General features: G+C 51.3%; 1 protein-coding gene across 5 annotated transcripts in view; it reads right to left on the bottom strand.

Moving 5' to 3' along the window:
• Positions 1-4,903, bottom strand: part of PROX1 (prospero homeobox 1) — a 49,559-nt gene extending 44,656 nt beyond the window's left edge. For 2 of the 5 annotated variants that reach the window (XM_063152166.1, XM_063152170.1), the window contains exons 1-2: positions 4,745-4,903; positions 4,406-4,530 (exon numbers count right to left, since the gene is read on the bottom strand). The gene's annotated coding sequence lies outside the window, so the exon portion shown is untranslated. Of the gene's footprint in view, positions 1-3,259; positions 3,327-3,961; positions 4,313-4,405; positions 4,531-4,744 lie in introns of those variants that run through there. The other 3 variants (XM_063152167.1, XM_063152168.1, XM_063152169.1) reach the window with 3 other exon arrangements.
• Positions 4,904-13,321: the final 8,418 nt, after the last annotated feature.

The following is a 13,321-nucleotide window of genomic DNA, read 5'->3' as shown; positions in this document are numbered from 1 at the left end:
GCCACGTCCCCTCCTTCCCTCGATGGAAGCTGAAAGCATCGGAGTTATCGTACACTTAACCTGGGTATTAAGCAACATCTCCCATTTGCCCTGGTGTTATCCTGAGCCAGCCGGGCTGCCAGCTTTAAGGCTTACGTGCCTTTCGGCTTAAATATGAGAAATAGTTCTACTTTAGCCTGACAAAACAGAATGGGTATTGAATGGCCAGTTAATATTTCATTCTCTGAGGACCAAAACCAATTTGCACCTCAAGGGGAGTGGAATGGCACGTAGAGCGGGATGCAAAATCCCAGCCACAACACGCAGAATTCAAGACTGATTAGATTAGAACTGAATAAATAAGGAAATCTTGGGGAGGGGGAGAAATAATTAGGAAGCGTGTGTCCTTTAGACAGTCACCAGTACTTTGGCTGTACATTGTCTCAAAACTATATTTTATACATCTAAAGTCTCTGCCCAGCTCTCCAGAAAATCAGAGCTGGCAAGATAGGCTTTGGTTGTCAAGATCTACGTAGAAATATCCAGAAGCACCATTTCTTTCCGAATTGCAGAGTTTTAAATTTGCGAAAGTTAAATTTGGTTTATGCATCGCTTTTGATACTCGTTGCATGACAAGTGTAGTTTATGTTAAATTCACCAGCCACATCTCCAGCCTCAACTCGCACAACGTGGCTTCCTCAGAAACCAAACGTTTTCCATGCCGATGGAATTAAAATCATACCAAGGACCTCAGCGCTTTCTATGTCCATCTATAAATATAGCAGTAGTATTTTATTTACAAATTTACTTTCAAATCTTTTGTTTAAGGAGATATGATTACAATGTAGCTATGAATAACCTCTTAACAGCACAGTAGCAACAGACATGGGTTTATTTCGTATCCATTTGATATGCATTGACATTTAAAATGGTAACAGATTAATTTCTAAGTCTCAAAGAGTTGCTGTTACCAAACCTTTGGCTACGGTTTGTCAAAATGAGTATGCTGTCAGGTATTTAACCATACTCACTATTAATAAATCAATTTTTGTAATCGATTGTGTTAACTCATCTTGATCTAGAAAGATGTTGATCATTTTCTCCTAGATTAATTCAAACACCTACAGGATGCAAAGGAGATGTAAATTCAAACGCGCCCTCGTCAGCCCCTTTGAAGAACCCTAGCCTAACCTGAACAGCCATTAAATACACAGCACAAGAGTGCTAAACTTGATGGATATGCTTGGATGAATTCAAGGAGATATCAGTTTATACAGCTGAAATCGCTCCCATCTTTTCACAAGCCGACTACTTTCGTTGGTCCAGAGTCTGCCTGCTTCATGTCAGCCCATTATGCCAATACCATGCAAGAAATTTAACATCCTTCTGCTAATAGAAATATTTAGATCTTACACTCTAACGCACTACACAAGAGTATGGCTTTGCCAGAATCAGCCAGGAAGCAAGGATGAAAATTATTCTAGTCAACAGCATTTCATGCACAAAACCACAGCTAAAATTTGAAGAACAGATGACATCTGTTCACCATATCTGCTCAGTGCTAAAATCACATCAGCCACTAATGAGAAAGCGCTACCTTTTTGCACAGCTCTGACACAAGCTTTCTTGGGAGAAAGTACTACCTTTCTGTGCAGTTCTAACACAAGTTTTCTTGGGAGAAAAGATTATCCAACTCCCTTAGCTGAGATGTCTAACAAGGAATTTGAAACAAGGCAGTAAGGGTGAGGAACTATTTGGGCAGTAAAAACCTACTTTACTAGGATTTCTCCACAAGAAGAAGCAGCAGCAGAAATCAGTGCCTGATTTACTTCAAAATTATGCTGCTTGCTCTTTAGCCTTTAAGGAAAAAGCAACCCTCGTTTTACGAACCTGGTGATACCCAGGGCCCAATAGACCAAGGTATTCAGCAATTCCTATGAATGCCAAGCATCCGCAATTCCCATCAACTACAGAGCTCAGTAACAGGAGGGATTCGGCATCTCATTAGTTCAGGCCTTTAAACTGGGGAGATGCAGGGCCCTCCATCACACAGCCCTGCTCGGCACTGCTTGAGGAAACAGATCTTTTGAATAAGAAAAAGAAATCAAGCTGCTCAAAGTAGAAAACTGAAAACATTTTGCTCCTCTCAAGCCAGTTTGGTCCCTGTTATTTCACTGATCATGAAGAAAATAATTCACATGGCCTCTGTGTAGAGACAATACTGAAAGGTTCTCAAGATTCCTACTCTGAATTCAGCCCAAGTTTTCCAATATACTATTTTTTCCATGCTACGCGATGTCATTACATCACAATTCTTAAATTACTTAATTTAGCAGTTAGGCTGCACTTTGAGTCAGAATAAATCACTATTTAGAGACTACAAATTGCAGTATTTACAATTCTGCCCCGAATCGAATTAAACTTTTCAATTTGAAAATGTGTCCATTCTTATGAACATCTCAATTTATCAAGCAATCATAGAAGAGATAAGTTATACAAACTGAGAGGCCTCAGAGTTCAGCAGGCAGGGAAGTTAACTGTATATATTGACAGTGCCATTCAGCGAACGCAGGATACTTTACAGAATAATTTAATAGCTGTTAGTGTAAAGTATATACATTGTACTTTTTATCACAGTTCAACTCCCGAAATGTTGATACTCTGTCTACCCTTGAGTATTAATAAACATTTCACAGAATGTGATATTGCTGCTAAAGGTAAGCTCTGGACGAAAAGCAGATAAAATAAATGCAAAATGAGCTGCAGTGGTCGTAAACTTAAAGTGATCGATGGCAACTCAGAGAAAAACTGTGAGAAGAAGACATAAAGGATATGTACCACATGCAAATCTACGGCTAAGGAAACTGCCTCTCTATAATTCATCCTGCATATTGCCAAGCCTCTACAGGCAATGGAAGTGACAAATAATCTGAGCTTTTACACCTCACAGTGACACAAACACGTTTCTGTGTCCTGCACTCAACAACACAGCACCTTCTGCCACCAAGCCATGGCCAGAGATGCGTGGATGCGTTCCACGTGCTCCCCACCCGTCCCCACACCCGGATGATGGGTTTGGGGTGACACTCGCCATCCAGCCAGAAACACCACGGGGTCTGCTCAGGCTCGGGACCTGCGCGAAACCAGCGGCTTTCCAAAGCTCGTCCTGGCAACTTTCGCCCGACATTCAAGGGCACCTCTAGTCTGCAGCCGCGTCCCTCGCCAGCCCCGACTGAAATTCCCTACTTTGTCAAAGACATTAAGTTAATATCCCGCGTACCTGCTCTTCCGCGGCCGGGGCACAGCACAAGGACGCGACGCCGGCCCCTCGGGGAGCTCCATCCCGCCTCGGCCGCGCCCCCCGGCACCGCTCCCGCGCCGCTTCCCGCTGCTGCCCCCGCCGCCCCGGCTGGCTCTCCCTCCCTCCCTCCCTCCCGGCGCAGGGAGGCGGCGGCCCCCGGGACCCCCCGGTCCCGCTCCGGTCCCGCTGCCCCCGGCGCGCACCTGCCCGCAGCGCCCCGCACCTGCCCCGGCCCCGCCAGACGCCGCGCACGGACCGCGGGCGGCCGCGCAACTTCGTCCCTGTGTGCAAAGAGCCGCGGGCCCCGCTCCGCCCCCGCGGAGTGCCCGGAGCCCGTCGGGCCCCGCTCCTGTCGGGCCCCGCGATCTCGGCCCCCCCGCCCCAGCGCGCCCCTCCGCGCAGGCCCCACGCCCCCCAGCACCGCTCCCTCCTGCGCCTTAACTCCGCGCAAACACATGGCAAAGTGAGCCGGGTCACTCAGCCGCTAAACAGAAAATCGAAAAAGCCAAGAAAGATCTCCATCAACGGCTAAGAAAGAATTAAATCCCCCCCGGAGGAAAAAAAAAATCAACAAACAACAACCAAACAAATAGAAAGTACCAATAATCCTAATCTTTTCCCAGATCAAGGCTCTTATCCCGCGACTTGCATTTGATCTCTTCTCATGTGCTCGCTACCTACCACTCAAATCCCATTTTCTATACATTTCCACCATTCGCGGCTCGTCCCACGCTTGGAAATGAAAAAGTAATTGCAAGGGTAAGAAGAGTAAGAATAAAAAGTCCCTGTCCTTCCCGGCTTGGGTTAAAAAGGAGAAGTAGCGACATGCAAATGACAGGCAAATTGGAAGAGACAAAAAGCAAGGCAGCTATAATAAACAGGACAAAGAGGAGGCTCGGAGGAGCGGAGCAGGAGTTTAAAGCGGGGATGGGGAACTTCGGCGGGGACGGAGGGAGAAAGAAGCTCGGAACAACAACAAGAAGCCAAATACTCGCTGCGCTTTCCGTCCCCGCAAAACTGCCCTCCAACCCACGGAATAAAATAAAGAGCGGTCCACAAAAGGTGGCAGCGAGAGAGCGAAGGGGAAGGGGGGGAGGATCACCTAACAACGAGCAGGTCACTTACTCTTCAGCCCTGGGCAGGCTACGGTGAGCGCTCCATCGGGCTCCTTACCGCTCACAAATCCTTACCGCTTTATCTACCGGGCAATTAAAACTACTCAGCTAATAAAGTCACTGCAATTTTGCCCCCTGGAAAAAGAAGCACAGGTTTGATAACGGTGATCAATATTTTGCTGGCGATTTCATCACCGCCCCCCTCCCCCCGGACCATTTAGAGCAGCCCAAGCAAGTGCGAATTTAGTGGTTAAAAAAAAAAAAAAAATTAAAAAAACCCCGAAAGACCTGAAAAGGCCGAGAAAGCGGGGAGGGACGGAGGGGGCGCGGAGGGGCAGCGGGTACTTACTCGGTGCAAAGGCGACGAAACTGAGCCTCGCTTTTTTTTTTTGCCGGTGGAACGAGAGAAAGGGCGACACGCACACGCACATGCACACACACACACACCCCGCACACGCGCCCCGCACACGCACACACGCACACGCGGACACGCGCGCGCAGCCGGCAGCCCCGGGTGCCGCTGATGAATATGATAATCGCGCGGGGGAGGGCGAGCGAGCAGCGCGGGCGGGCGGGCGGGAGCGCGGGCAGCGGCCGCGGGCTGCGGGCGCCGAGCGGAGCGCAGCGCAGCGGAGCGGCGGGCGCGGAGCGGAGCGGGGGCGGCGGGAGCGGCGCGGGGCAGGGCTGGGCTGGGCAGGGCTGGGCTGGCCGAGCCGAGCAGCGCTCCGCACCGCCACAAGATTTACTTTAAGACACAGCTGAAGGAAACAGGAAGACTAGACGTCACACTCGGAGTGACGTGGGCCCGGCCCGGCGCCCAATCGGGAGGCTCCTTGGGACGGACGGGGGGGACGGGGAGAACTTGGCAGGAGCGGGGAGAGAGGAGAGGGGAGCGCGGGGGGGTTGGGGTCGCCCCGCCCCGTCCCCGCGGGAAGGTGGCGGCGGCCGCGCACCTGCGGCGGGGACGGACGGACGGACGGACGGACGCGGGGCGGGAGCGCCGGCAGAAGCGGCCCGACGGGGCGGCCCGCTCACCTCTGCCGCGCACCGGCGAGGGGCGGACAACAGCCGCCCCGCGTGGAGAGGGGTGGGTGACAAACTTTGGGAGAGTCACCCCCGCGTGGGCGGGGGCTGCTCTGCAGTGCCCCGTGCGGTAAAGTTTTCCACGCGAGAAGGCTTCCGCAGAGCGGTGTCGGGGCCACGGGGTGCGCCTCTTCCGCGCGTACAGCATCGGGCGCTGGAGCAAACGCGCTGCCGCCCCACGCGGGTCACAAACTCGGGGAGAGACGGGCCCGCGGCCGCCCAGCCCGCGGCACGGCGTCCCTCGCCGCCGCTCGGTGCCCCCGGCTCCGCCGCGCCTCGCGGGGCTGCCAGTGCCAGCCGCGCGGGCATTTTCCACGTGGGAGGCAGGAAATAAACACGAAATCGAGCATCAGGTTGCGGCGCGTGGAACAACCGGTGGTACTGAGACACGGGTCTTCGCTGCTGCCGGCCCCGGCCCCCTGCGCAGCGCGACCCAAGTTTAGCTCAACTTAACCCTATCCCATCCCGCTCCCGGCCGCCTCCGGTGGAAAGCTTGGGGGGGAAAAAAAAGGGAGATTAAAAAAACTACTATAGTGGATCTCGGCTGGTCCGGGCTGCGATCCGGACCGTAACCTGTCGGGCGCGCTCTGTCCCGCCCGACCGCGGCTTTCCGCAGCGCGGGACAGGGAGCGCCCGCACCCGCACCCCTGCCCCTGCCGGTGCGGAGATTGGCCCGGCCGCTGCCGGCGGGGAGGCGAGGCTGAACGAGGGGAGACAGCCTCAGGCTTGCGGACAGCGGGGGATGCACCAGGGAGAGGGAATAAAGTCCTGCGGAGGGCCTAGCGGCAGCGGAGCGCTGCAGGGCGCTCGGCGACAGGTAAGGACGGCGCTGCCTGGCCGGGCCCGTCCGCCCGCGCCCGCCCCTTGGGGCGGCGGGACAGGGAGTCCCGAGGGCAGGGGAGAGCCCCGACGGGGCCAGGGCTGCCAGGGCAGGCGCCCCAAAACTTGGCGCTGCCACGCTGTGCCAGCGGCGAGGGGCCGGGCCGCACCTCGCCCCGCGCTCGCCCTGGTGCCGGTGCCGCCGCTGAGGCGGGCAGCTGCTCCGCTCCTCCCGTTCCCACCGTGAACATCCGTCTCACTAGAGGGGAGCCGCGGCGCCGGCCCCTCGCCTGGGCACGGACAGCAGGCTGTGCTGAGCGCTGCCCTCCGTGCCAAAAGTTTGGGAGCCGGCCCGGGCAGCGCCCCCGCCCTCGGGGCCAGCCCGTGCCCTGCCCGCGGGGTGAAACGCGTGTGCCCCGCGCCGGCTGCTCCGTGCCCGCCGCCGGGCCCGGCTGCTGCCGCTCGGCCGGGGGCGGCTCCGCGGGGCCTCCGCGGCGGGAGCGGGGTCACTAACGCGGGTGCATGAGCAACGCGACAAGCCACCGCAGCCGATCTCTGAGAAATCGCCCGGGACCGGCTGGAGGGACTGCCGGAGCTGTCGCAGGGGAGCTGCTCCGCATTAAAAAAATTACATGTCCCTGCCGGTGCCGGGATGGCGAGGAGATGCGGCCGCGCTCGCCCTAGAGCCCGGTGCCCGAACGAGGCGGAACCTCCGGCGGCGGCGGCGGCGCCCGGCCCGTCGGGGCTGGCAGGGCAGCAGGCAGGAGGGAGCCCGGCCGCTCAGAGAGCCGCTCCTCGGGGTCGGGGACCCTCGCAAGAGCCCTGTTGTGCCGTGCCGCCTTCCGAGGCCCGGCCGGGGCCGGCGCTGGCCAGCCCCGCGCTGTGAGTGCGCCGGAATCCCCGGTGTAACGGGGCGCATCCCGGGACGCCGCGCTGCAGCCGCTCTGCTGCCGCGCTCCGAGCGCTGGGCGGCCCCGCATCGGTGCCCGGGGCCCGTGGCGCCCTCCAGGCCCGCGAAAGTGCCGGGACGGCTTTGCCGAGAATTATTTTAACGTGACGCTTTCCGAAACGGGAGCACCGGGCCCCCCGCCGCCGGCGGCGATCGATGGGGCTGGGGCTGGCGCGGCCCCGCGGGAGCGGCCGGGGCTGCGCTGCGCTCCGCGGGCGCGGGAGGCGGCACGGCCGGCCCGGACAGGTCCCGCGGGCTCTTGCGGGGCTCGGCTGCCGGGGTGACACACTCAGCCTCCCGGTGTAGCTGTAAGTGCTGCAGGGGCTGCGAGACAAGGGTGCAGAAGTGTGTCTGGACGCAGGAGGAGATAGGCTAAATTTGGCGGGGGAATATCTCGCTCGGACGCTTTCCTTTTTTTATTTTCTCCTTTTTTTTGTTTTGTTTGTTTGTTTGTTGTTTTAAAAGACACCGAGATGCTCGTAGAGAAGAAGCCGAGCCGTGCAAAATACAAATAAATAAGTAAATAGCTGCCTCTGACACTGTGCTTCTCACCACCGGGGCTCACCTTAACTTCCATCACTGTTAATCTACCCAAAAGAGAAACTGAGGCTCTGGCAGTGAAGCGATGTCCCCAGGGTCACATGGCAGAGCAGTGGCAGCCACTCCGGCCTCAGGCGTGTGCGCAGGCTTCCACCTATTCTCCAGCCCAGCTGCCTCCTTTCCGTAGCTGCTTGCAGGTTACATTCCTCCAGCCCCGTGTCTTGCAACTTTTCCAAGTCTAAACCCACGGTCCCTACGATCTGCCACACCAGGAATGAAATTCACATTTCCCACTCCCCTGCCATGTGGGGCACTGAGTGCTCGGACCCTCTTAATCCTGGAGGATAGACAGACAGCCTCCTAAGGAATGCAAGCTGATGATTCAAAGCTCAGCATTAGAGGTAATCCCTCACCCACCACCCAAATTTTAGAGTTGGAGGAAAAGCTTTTTTCCCCTCAAGCATTTAATCCCTCGGAAGGGGTCGGTGCCAGCAGCTCATGTTCAGGATCTGTAGCGAGCAAAGCCATCCCTGGTGCCTTCTCCGGGACCTGGTGGCTTGGGCAGGGGCAGGGCAGCCTCTGGCTGGTGTGTGTGGTTGTGTGGCTGTTTCTGTACCTCGCTGCCCCCAGTCCCCTGGACACCTGCAACTGAGGCCCCTCCAGCTAGCAACCTGTCATAGATTCCAGTCTGTCTGTGCACTCCTGTAGAAGCCCTGGGTCTTTTTCCTCGTAATTAATCGGCTGTAAGGTAGACACCAGTCCTCTTCTTAGCCATTTCTAGGTTATGAGGCAGTTACACTGTTTATTTTTTAAGTTATGGTGTTTTGAATCCAAACGAAAAGTAATCAATGTTCACAAAGTTTGGATGCAAAACCTGGGCGTGCTCAGGTTTGTGGGGTCTCTTCTGCTCTGCTTAATGCTTGGTGTGTGTCACAAACTTCAGGTCAAAATGCTACTTGTCCTCCAGATACGACGTTTGTCAGTTCTGTGATCAAAAAAAAAAAAAAAAAAAAATCTTCCAAATTTTGGTGCCTCTGAAAATTTTGCTGCTGTTGATGGCTTTCTGTGCTTGCATTCCATTTTTTAAGGAAAAAACAAACAAACAAACAAACAGATGCAAGAAACTTGGAAAACTTTTTCAGTGTGCCCATGACCATGAGTGATTCCTCTGCCCCTTTGGAGTCTGACAACAAAATTGGAAGTGACAGGAGTATATTGTTGAAACTGCCTTTTCTTTGATCATTTTCCTTGCTGTGTCTGTTCCAACTAAATGAGGGAACAGGGCTACGAGTATCAGGCTTTCTTTTTTATTTTCTTTTTTCTTGTCCCTTTTTTTTCAGCGGTGGGAAAGGTCCAAGTATTCTTGGGCATAAAAAGAACACTCCACAACCACAAAGGCCTGATTCTGCTCTTCTGCTGATGTAAATTAAAAATAACTATACTGATATCAACAAAGCATCATCAGTCTGTGTGAGAAAGAGAACCATGTGCCTGATGTGTGTGTAATTGCTGAATTTAGAGCCTTTCCTTGCTTTCCTTTGCCTGGCTCCTCATTTCAAAAGGGAAACCTTTGGAGGAAAATGCTTCAACCTGGAGAATGAATACAGCCTGGGTGATTCAGCAGAGTGAAATTTAATTCAAGAACCCAGTATTGAAGGAAATAGAATTGTTAAAAAATAAAATAATTACAAAAAAAAAAAAAGTCACAACCTCCAGAGAGGAGAAAGTGAACTAAACTAATCCTATTAAACATGGTAGCATGTTTCTGTGCTGCTCGCTGAGAGATTAAGCACAGGAAAAGGGATAAGTGCTGCTTCAGTTTCACTAAACTAATGTGACAACTTGTCATTGGAAATCTTTACAGCTTGTTAGCAGATGACTAGCTGATTCAGATATGTTTTCTACCATTTCCTTTGTGTCTGGGGGTGATGTTTTTTTCTTTCCTGTTCCTTTCTTATCCATGCTGCTTTATTTTGCTTTTTAATCCTTCATGTCTCCTTCAAGTCAAAACATTTAACTTGCTTTAATCAATATTTTGTTTTGAAGATGTCCCTTGACCTTTTGTTTGTGCAAATTAACCTTCAAGGGCAACTCATTCATTCATTAACCTCAGTGGGATGCCATATCCCTTGTACATGGCATTTTAGGATGCATAAAACATTTATGAATGTTTAGACATATTGCAGTGAATGACTGTGATACTGCTGTGGTTACTACTACTGCTTCTGTAATATATTAATTTTTCTTCCATCTCCCTCCTTCATTCATACTTTCATTTTTTCTTTTGTATTTTTTCTCTTTCTTTTCTTTTCTTTTCTTTTCTTTTCTTTTCTTTTCTTTTCTTTTCTTTTCTTTTCTTTTCTTTTCTTTTCTTTTCTTTTCTTTTCTTTTCTTTTCTTTTCTTTTCTTTTCTTTTCTTTTCTTTTCTTTTCTTTTCTTTTCTTTTCTTTTCTTTTCTTTTCTTTTTTTCTTCTTCCTCTTTCTCTTCTCTTCTCTTCTCTTCTCTTCTCTTCTCTTCTCTTCTCTTCTCTTCTCTTCTCTTCTCTTCTCTTCTCTTCTCTTCTCTTCTCTTCTCTTCTCTTCTCTTCTCTTCTCTTCTCTTCTCTTCTCTTCTCTTCTCTTCTCTCCTCTCCTCTCCTCTCCTCTCCTCTCCTCTCCTCTCCTCTCCTCTCCTCTCCTCTCCTCTCCTCTCCTCTCCTCTCCTCTCCTCTCCTCTCCTCTCCTCTCCTCTCCTCTCCTCTCCTCTCCTCTCCTCTCCTCTCCTCTCCTCTCCTCTCCTCTCCTCTCCTCTCCTCTCCTCTCCTCTCCTCTCCTCTCCTCTCCTCTCCTCTCCTCTCCTCTCCTCTCCTCTCCTCTCCTCTCCTCTCCTCTCCTCTCTCCTCCCACCCTTCACTCTCTCCCTTAGCCCTCCCCCACCGGCAAAGGCATGATCGTTGAGTAAATGGAAAAAAACATTCTACAACATTAAAGGAAGGCTGTTTAGAAAAGGAAGGCCCTGCTGAGGTGTAGAGGAAGCCTGTTTATTAACACTGGACACCTCTTATCTCAGGCAGCTCCAGATGGATGTCCCTTTGGTAATTCCCACTCCGTGCCAAGTGGGGTTAAGCAGGGTAACCACCTTGACGTGGGCTGGTGATCACCAGGGGAGCATCGGCTCCTTCAGAGAGAAATTTTAGGTGAAATTTAGGGTGGGGGAGGGAGAACCATAAGACTTCAGCGTATGCTTGCACGTGGCCAGATTTACCTTTGTGGCTGTAAATTGCTTGCTGCCTGGTCCAGAGCCAGGTTTTGATTGAGAGATAAAGTAGTTCAAATCTGTCAATAATTAACTGTCACTCAATTAAGGCTTTCTTAACAAATTAGCACTTGGTAGCACCTAGGGTGCAGGTTTTTCATGGGAAAAGGCTGATGATGTTGGCCATGAAGTTTGCCCACTGAGTATCAGCTAATGTCCTGCTCAGTTTAAACACCACTGTGTAAATTTGGTGAATCCTTCCCAAACCCCATTCTTACCAGGTTGCTTTTAAAATTAACTGTTTGTGCCCTCCCAGGCTCAACATTTCAGGTCAGTGCTAAATCAGAGAGCTATCACTGATTCATCAGGGCCTCCTGGCTGTCAGCGCTTGAGGAGAACTCTGATGTAAATGAGGCTGTAGTGTGAATTTACAGAAATGGTGTGGAGCCCTCCTAATGCGCTGCCAGTCCTTTAGAATGGATGGATCAGAGTTCCATAGGCTGCCCCCAGTGTAGATCACTGTGATGTGTTTCTCTCTCACTCAGGGCCTTGGTCTCACCCCAGCTGCTCTTTCCATTGGGTTGGTGTGAAGGTTAAAAGGGAAAACTCTTCCAACCACTTTATCTCATGAGGAAATTATCACCCAAGCAGCTGCCACCCAGCTGTAACTTCATTTCACTTCCATCCCCATGTTGCCCTGGGTACCTGGGTCTAGCAACACTTGCCCTGAAAAATGCCATGCATTTCCAGAAACATTGCAAAGCTCCCTTTCTATGCTTCTCTCTCAGATTCCTGGAGTAATCCTTCTGTGGCAATAGAGGAACTACTGGCGTTTCTCTGATGGCAGACATTGTGCCAGTTCCCTTTCACCCCTTTCTGAACTGGTTGTGCCATCCCACTATCATCCCACTCTTCCTCTTAATTCTCCATTCGGGAGTTAAAAGTGAGTGTCAGATGTCCTTCAGAGCCAGCAGAGCCATCCCAGCTCACATCAGCTGCTCTCCAGCCCCACGTTTATGCACACTGCTGGATCGATGCTGCCAGGATGGGAATTCCCTCGGTTCTAAATCCACAGCAAACAGCAGACTCACTGGGAGCAATGATCATTTGTCACACCAGTCCTGCCAAGGCAGCATCTGCCCTTCCCGAGTCAGAAACTCCCCGGTCTTCTGAGTCCTTTGCTCTCAGTCAGCATCAGATTCTCTGGTGCCACTCGCAGTTGCACCTCCAGGAGGTGTAGCAGCCGAGTGTTGAGAGCTCCAGTGCAAACTCTGGCAGATGCAGGTTCTGATTCATGCTGTACTACAGGAAGGGCTGCGAGGTGGAGGCTGGCTTTAGCTTCAGCTCTGATTCGTTCCTCTGACAGGGTTCATTCTCAGTGTGGGTTTGGTTAAATCAGTCACTCCTTACCTCACTGAATAGCTCTCCTTCTCTTTTGACCAAAGCATGCCTTACCTGCAGTGGGGGCCAAAGCAATGCTGGACAAAAGTTTAAAAACAAAATTTGGGAAGCTTTGCAGCTTGTTCTTTTTTTAGTGAAGACCTTGGGGGATGCACTCTGTTGTCTCGTACAAAAACTAATAATGTAAAAACTAATGCAGCTTTCTTTCTATCAATCATATTGGATGGAAGAGCTGCTAGAGAAGGACAGCTCTTAGCCAGCACCTCCCTACCGAGGTTCAAAGATCTGAACCCTTTCAGCAACCTCCATGTGGAGATTTTAAGAGCACATTTAAAACATACTTTGTGCTGCCCTGTCCTGGTACTTGCATTAAAAGTCTTAAGAAGTTTAAAACCATTGAGCAGGAGAAAAGGAAGCATATTTGATGGTTTAAAACTCTACCCTATCCTGTTGAATAATCAAAGCTGGGAATGTAATTTAGTTTTATAGACTTACATTCTATTGATTGGTGGAGGTTTTTAAGAAAGATGAAGATATTTCTGTAGAGAGATTATAACCTGGGGGAAAGAAATTTTTTTTTTGTGATCTGAATTAATTTGCCTTTTATATTATATAGCAACAGCTTCTAGGAACCTTTTGAAAAATTCTTTTCCAATAGTTATTCCCAATATCTGAAAAGTGCATCCAATCTGTCACCTATAAGGACTCAGTCTGGCAAGGCATTAAAGGACAACTTTTTCAGGGGCAGAAAGGCATCTAATAGCCTTTCAAAATATTAGCAACAATGATACTATTGATTTTAATAGAACTGAGGTGCCAGGGTGGTTCTGTAAGGTCCTGAACAAGCCAATGGTTTTAGTAGCCTAGAGCAGAGTGTAGGTGTCCATATCCAAAACTGT

The sequence above is a fragment of the Melospiza melodia genome, chromosome 3, assembly GCF_035770615.1.
Source record: "Melospiza melodia melodia isolate bMelMel2 chromosome 3, bMelMel2.pri, whole genome shotgun sequence".
NCBI classification, from domain to species: Eukaryota; Metazoa; Chordata; class Aves; order Passeriformes; family Passerellidae; genus Melospiza; species Melospiza melodia.
The sequence above is the reverse complement of the archived record's forward strand: the minus strand, read 5'-3'. Positions and strand labels throughout refer to the sequence as shown.